The sequence below is a fragment of the Zingiber officinale genome, chromosome 6A (assembly GCF_018446385.1).
Source record: "Zingiber officinale cultivar Zhangliang chromosome 6A, Zo_v1.1, whole genome shotgun sequence".
NCBI lineage: Eukaryota > Viridiplantae > Streptophyta > Magnoliopsida > Zingiberales > Zingiberaceae > Zingiber > Zingiber officinale.
Window position 1 is genome coordinate 12,291,913 of NC_055997.1, and position 7,389 is coordinate 12,299,301.

Sequence of the window (7,389 nt, forward strand, 5' to 3'; positions counted from 1 at the left end):
ATTTAGGCAGGATAATAATAGAATATGCTAACTCTGTGGTTGCAGACTCCAACTATTATGACTTACAGATATTGTGTGTGATTGGACCCTTGGACATGTCAAGGGCATTTTATTGTGTGTGCATAATTGTAATATTAAATACAGCAGGAGCTGTATTAGTTATTAGGATTTTACATTTTTGTTTCGATCTAGATTACATGTACATTTCTTTGTGGAATATAGGATCGATATATGTAAAATTCTATTTTTTGTCGTGGATTGTATCCTTGCAAGGCGTGGTACTATTGGAGGACCAGAAGCGCAGCGGAAAAGGAAGCTCGATGGACTCGACGACATGAACCCTAGAGCTGGCAGCACGTGAAAGACAGTGATGGAAAAGGTCATAATAGTTGGAAAATTAATTTCCATATTTATTGTTTTTATTTACTATGATGTGTGTGATGTGTGCTTGCTAGGTTAAAATTCCTCACATTAAATAACTAAGTGGGAGAGGGATTTTTAAATAAATTCCACGGTCTCCATTACTGGTTTGTAAGTGATGCAAACAAACTTGCGCGTTGGCTCTGAGTGCATTCCTCCATATCGAATGAGTTTGTTTGTGGATCACTAGATCAAACTTCCATTTTGGATGACTATAGAAAAATAATTAGGAGTGTGTGATCTTCCCCATCGGAATGGCACAATCTTAATTAATGGACTAAGTGTCAAGTAATGGTATACAGTTAGGCACATCTAATAGTATCCTCCCCATTGAAGTCACTGCTATTATTTATTTGAATGAAGGAAAACCAACTATTAATTTGTCATAAAGATAGGTTGACAAGATAATAAAATTAAAACCCCCTCTTACAAATGTTGAGATTTTGTATACGTCCATACTATCATGGCATACAAAATTCACGGTATTTGAGGTAATTTTATTTGTCAAGATAATAAAATTAATGGGTAAAACCCCTCTTACAAATGTTTGGATTTGTATACATCCACACTATCGTGGCATACAAAATTCACGATGTTTGAGGTAATTTTATTTGTCATAAAGATAGGCTGACAAGGTTATTAATGGGTAAAACCCTCCTCTTACAAATATTTGATTTTGTATACGTCCACACTATCGTGGTATGCAAAATTCATGGTGTTTGAGGTGTTGGTGAATTTAAATGATATTGTTTTGAGGAATCAATATTATTTTAAATTCAAAGTTTTGACCAAATATTTGATCAAAGATAGACCAACTATTAATTTTATTTGTCATAAATATAGGTTGACGAGATAATAAAATTAATGGATAAAATCTTTTTTTTTTGATTTTGTATACGTCCACACTATCGTGACATACAAAATTCACGGAGATTTTAAGGTGTTGGTCTTGACCAAATATTTTAGTGATTCTTAGGATTTTAAATGTTTGTTAATTGCCTAGCTGTTATACTATAGAATAGACTTAGTCGACCAAATTAAGATTGGAAATAAGACTTGGACATTAAGATGGGTTGTCCTCTCAACACTAAGAACAATATAGGTATATTTTATTCATTAGTTATTGAAACATGTTTAGTGGTATTATCTACCGGTACCTGGTGTGTAGATACTAGAGCCACTAATCATGTCTGCAATTCATTGCAGGGTTTCAGGAAACCCGACAACTATATGAAAGGGAAAACACTGTCTACATGGTCACTACTGCAAAAGTAGCAGCTGTTGCATTGGGAGATGTTTATCTTCTGATAGGAATAAAGTATGGATTTTAAGAAACTATTTTTACGTACCAAGGTAAAAATATTAAAACACTGCGGTGAGATCGTAGTAGCAAGTACCACTTAGGAGAGTTTAGGAGACACTTATCAAAAGTCGGGATTAAATCCCAACTAACTGCACCTAGTGCACCCCAATAGAATGGTGTGGAAGAAAGAAGGTATAGGACTCTTATGGAAATAATTAGATCGATGATGAGTTATTCTGAATTACCAAATTCATTTTGAGGATATACTCTGGAAACGAAAGTGAACATAGTACTTTCTAAATCAGAACCCTCTACTCTCATAGAATTATAGAATGGGCGTAAGCCTAATTTAAAGCATATTCAGATTTGGGGTAGTCCAGCACATGTGCTGAAGGGAGATACTGACAAGTTGGACAGAAGTTCACTTGTTTGTGGGTTATCCTAGAGAAATGAAAGGAGGTTTATAATCCTTAAAAAACAGAAGGTCATTGTAAGCACCAATGCCCGTTTTTTAGAAGAGAATTATGTAATGAACCACAAGCTCATAAGCAAATATGTTCTTAAGGAAATAATAAAGGACACGTCTAATCTAGTACCAACTGTATAAGATGAAATATCACAAGAAACTGCAACACGTATCACAAATGATACACAATTGGACAAAGTACCTCGTCATAGTGGGAGGGTTGTTAGGCGACCTGAAAGATTCATGTTTTGGGAGAGTTTTTGGACTTTATCCCTAGTGAACATGAACCTGATCCCCGGACATATGATGAAGCACTCCAAGATAAAGATGCACATCTTGGCAAAGAGCAATGAATACTGAAATACAATCTATGTATTCTGGGAGCTTATAGAACCACCAAATGGTGCAAAAATCTTTGGGTGAAAATATGTCTACAATTGAAAAAGAATGACAGACGGGAAGGTGAAAACTTTCAAAGCAAGACTTGTTGAAAAAGGGAAACCTTTTACCAGTAGTCATGCTTAAGTTTATTCGGATTCTTTTGATGCTCATATGGATTATGAGATTTAGCAAATGGATGTCAAGACAGCTTTCCTTAATGGAGGTCTTGAAGAAAGCATCCATATATAGCAACCAGAGGGGTTCATTGCGAAGGGCAAAGAACATCTAGTATGTAACCTTAATCAGTTTATTTATGGACTGAAACAAAGCTTCAAGGTCTTGGAACATCCGACTTAATGAAGTAATCCAGACCTATGGATTTATTTAGTGTCCGGATGAGTCTTATATATACAAGAAGTGTGATGGAAACGTGGTGGTATTTCTTGTACTATACGTAGATGACATATTTGGTAGTTGAAAATAATATCAAAGTGTTGTCGGAAGTAAGGGTATGGTTGTCCAAACAATTCGATATGAAGGACTTGGGAGAATACACATATTCTTGGGATCAAAGTAATAAGGGATCACAAGAAAAGAATGTTGTGTTTATCTCGAGCTTCATATATCGATACTATCCTAACTCATTTTAGCATGCAAGAATCCAAGAAAGGTTTTTATACCTTTTCGGTATGGAGTATCTTTATCTAAAGAGATGTCTTCGAAGACATCAAAAGAGATAGAATAGATAAAGGCAGCTCCTTATGCTTCTGCTGTAGGAAACCTAATATTTGGTATGCATGAGATAGGATATCTATTTTGCCATGGGCATAGTTAGTAGATATCAAAGTAATCGAAGATAAGGACACTGGACTGCCGTAAACCATATATTAAAGTACCTTAGAGGGACTAGAGATTATATGCTAGTTTACAAGGCAGATGATTTGCTCCCTGTGGGTTACATGGATTCAGACTTCCAATCAGATAGGGACAATAGTAAGTCAACCTCGGGATTTTGTGTTTACTTTAGGAGGTGAAGCCATAACAATGGAAGAGTATTAAGCATAGATGCTTTTCCGGACTCCACTATAGAAGCTGAGTATATGGCAGCCTCTGAGGCGGCCATGAAAGTTATATGGCTCAGAAACTTCATGATGAACTTAGACATGATTTCTGGTTTGTCCAAAATTATTACAATTTTTGTAATAATAGTGGTGCAGTAGCAAACTCGAAGAAACCATAAGTCCATAAGGCAAGTAAACACAATAAAGCGCAAGTACCACCCAATACGAGACATCGTATAACGAGGAGAAGTTGTTGCCACCTAGATTGCATCAGGTGATAACCTGGAGATCCTTTCACTAAGGCCCTTAAGGTAAAGAGCCTTTGATGGACATGTTGAAGGAGTCAGATGTATGACAGGGTATATGGCAGCATAGTTTTTTAGTATAAGTGGGAGATTGTTAGAGTTTATACTAAAAGTCTAGCTTTTTATATAAACATTTAAGAATCACATTGGTCAATATGTACATTTATATGGTAAGTGTAGTTGTTAATTAATTTATATTATAGATAACATGATGTGTGGTGTCACACACAGAAAATCATGTTATCGGTTTTTTATAAATTATAAACAGTAGCTCACGACCGAGATGGAAAGGAACAAAGAACAGTCGTAGTGTAATTAGGTATTAGTTTATCTTGACTATATAATTACACTAGTACACTTAGAGTGTATTGAGTAGGACCATTGAGGTAGTTTCTTTTTATACTTACTAAATAAAAGAACAAGACTTCGGTTATTATGGAAGTGTGTACTCTTAATCCTAATATAATGACAAGCACATATATTTAATATTTATTTCTTTAATTTATCAATCGGTGAGATTTGGTTCGATAAATCAAAAGACCCGATAAGTTGGGAAATGAGATTACTTATAGTGTGTGTTGTTGATTATAGAAGGAAACTGTGTCCTAGTAATTTAGGTTGATAATGCCCCCAAGAGGAGCTCATAAGGATTGTCATGTTAAACCCTGCAGGTGGACTTAGTCCGACATGATGATAAGGTTGAGTGGTACTACTCTTGGACTAAGACATTAATTAAAATGAGTTGTCAGTAACTCAATTAATTAGTGGACATCTGATATCTTAAACACAGGGAGATTAACACACTCATGATAAGAAGGAGCCCATAATGTAATTTGGGATTGGTGCGGTAGTGCAATAATAACTTTCTAGTGGAATGAGTTATTATTGATGAACTCGAGTTGGGTGTTCGGGGCGAACACGGGATACTCGAGCTCGTCGGGAGGCCAAAACCAATTTCTCCTCTAGGTCCCTGTCGTAGCCTCATTAATGTCTCATATCTACTCATGAAAAGCCCATCTTGGTGTCCAAGAAGGGGGCCAGCCCATAGCTTGGTGACCAAGCCATGGGGCCGACCACTTCCTCCACAAAGGGGCTGGCCCCTTGCTTGGTGCCCGAGCAAGAAGGGGGCCGACCACTATATTCAAAGTTTAGGGGGCGTTTTGAATTTTTAAAATCTTCTCTTTGTAGATATCTACAAGTTTTAAAAGAGGGATTTTAAATTTACAAAACTTTCCTTATTTGAATTAGGACACATGGTTTAAAAAAAGTTTTAAAACTTTCCTTTTTTAACCATCCACATGGTTTTTAAAAAGAGAGTTTTAAATTTAAAACTTTCTCTTTTTTTTTTGTAACCATGTTAAAAAAGAAAATTTTAGAAGAGAAGTTTTAAATTTTAAAACTTGATTTTAATTTTTAAAACTTTCCTTTTTTAACATCCACAAAAGGAAAGAGAGTTTGTAAAATTTTATAAGAGGATTCCTTCTTTTATAAAATTTTATAAAATTTTTCACTTCATGATGATGTGGCCGGCCACCCTTGTTTGGTGTCCAAGCAAGGGGCCGACCATTAAGAGTATAAAAGAGGAGAAATGGAAAAATAAAAAGGGAAAAGGAAATCAAGAGGAAGATTTTAATTTTTTTATAAAAATCTTTCCTTATATGTCTTGGGCAAGTATTATAAAAGAAGGGAAGGAGAGACCTCATGAGGTATTCTATTCTTTTCTCTCTTCTCTCTAGTCTTCTCCTAAGGGCCGGCCCTTGCTTCTCTTTATGCTAGGGCCGGCCACCTCTTGTGGTTGCTTTGTGTGGCCGGATACAAAGAGAAGGAGAAGAAGAGGAGAAGTAGGGATTGTATCAATTCTTATTCTCTTGTGGCCGATCCTCTCCCCTTCCCTTTCCCCTTGCTCTCTTTTGTTCCTTGGTGGTGGTGGTGGTCGAATCTTAGAGAAGGAGGAGCTTTTGGGTAGTGTTCATCTTGTTGGATCGTCGCCCACACGACGCCCAAGAGGAGGCGAGGAATACGGCAGAAGATCAAGAGGTCGTTGCATACAAAGAAATGTATAACTAGTTATTATTTTTCGCATCATGCTAGTTTTTCTTTGTATGAATTCCAAACACAAGAGACATATGATTCTAAAGTTTCGAATTTGTGATTCGAGTTTGTGTTTTTTTATTTTTCGAATTTGTGATTCGATTGTTTTTTTTTGTTAAACCTAGAGTTATATAAGGAAATTAAATATTAAATTTCTTTAAAAGGCTTTTTCTAGGCGGTGGTGGATGATCCCATACCCAAGAAGGACTAGTGCCTCGCCATGCAGTCCTGGAAGCTAATTTTAGAAATTAATATTTAATTAACATAGGTGGATTTGGATCAATAATGTTAAACATCATTTGCAATTCAAATTTAAACCATTAAGAATAGAAAAGTTAAATTTGGAATCAATAATGTTAAGTTCCGTTTGCGATTCCTAATTTAATTTCCAAAAAACACAATAGGTTGTTTAGGATGTTGGTGCAATATTCCCTATGTCAAGGTTGACCTGGTTGATTGAGCTTGAATTGGTTCAAGCTCGAGTCTTGATGTTTGAGTTTCGATGTTTGATAATACATGGAGACAAGACATGGAGATTACAGGTGCAATTGTTCATGTGGTGAGATTGTGAAGGAGAGTCAAATAGGTCAAGGTTGATTGGATACTTGACTGAAAAATCTCGATGAGTGAAGCCAGGTGAAAGTCCTAACTGGGAGGTTAGGCAGATTGGAAAATCCTAGTGAGTGAAAGCTAGGTGAAAGTCCCAGTGAGCGAAGCCCGGCAGCTGGAAAGTCCTGGTGAGTGAAGCCAGGCAGAAGAAAAATCCTAGTGAGTGAAGCTAGGTGAAAGTCCCGGTGAGTGAAGTTGGGCAGCTGGAAAATCCTGGTGAGTGAAGCCAGGTGAAAGACCTAGTGAGTGAAGCTAGGCAGTATGAAAAGTCCTGGTGAGTGAAGCCAAGCAAATAAGAAGTCCTAGTGAGTGAAGCTAGGTAGAAGAAAAGTCCTGGTGAGCGAAGCCAGGCACAGGAAATTCAGATGGATCAAGTTTGATCAGACATCTGGTGTTGGGAAGCCCAAGTAGGTCAAAGGGATTGACTGGATACTTGGCACGGGAAATCCAGGTGGATCAAGATTGATCAGACACCTGGTGAAGATAAGTCCAAGTGGGTCAAGGATGACCGGACACTTGGCATGAAGAGAAAAGTCCAAGTGGGTCAAAGGGATTGACCGGACACTTGGTGAGAGAGTTCTAGCATGTCAAGGGTGACCAGATGCTAGGCATGATGTACCAACAGGTCATGGTTGACCGAATGTTGGTTTAGGGGACTTTGGACTTATTTTTGGGCAAAAACAAGGGTTGGATTGATCAGCCGATCGATTGGCTCATGCCCAAGCAATCGACCGATCGATTGGGAGAGTCCCC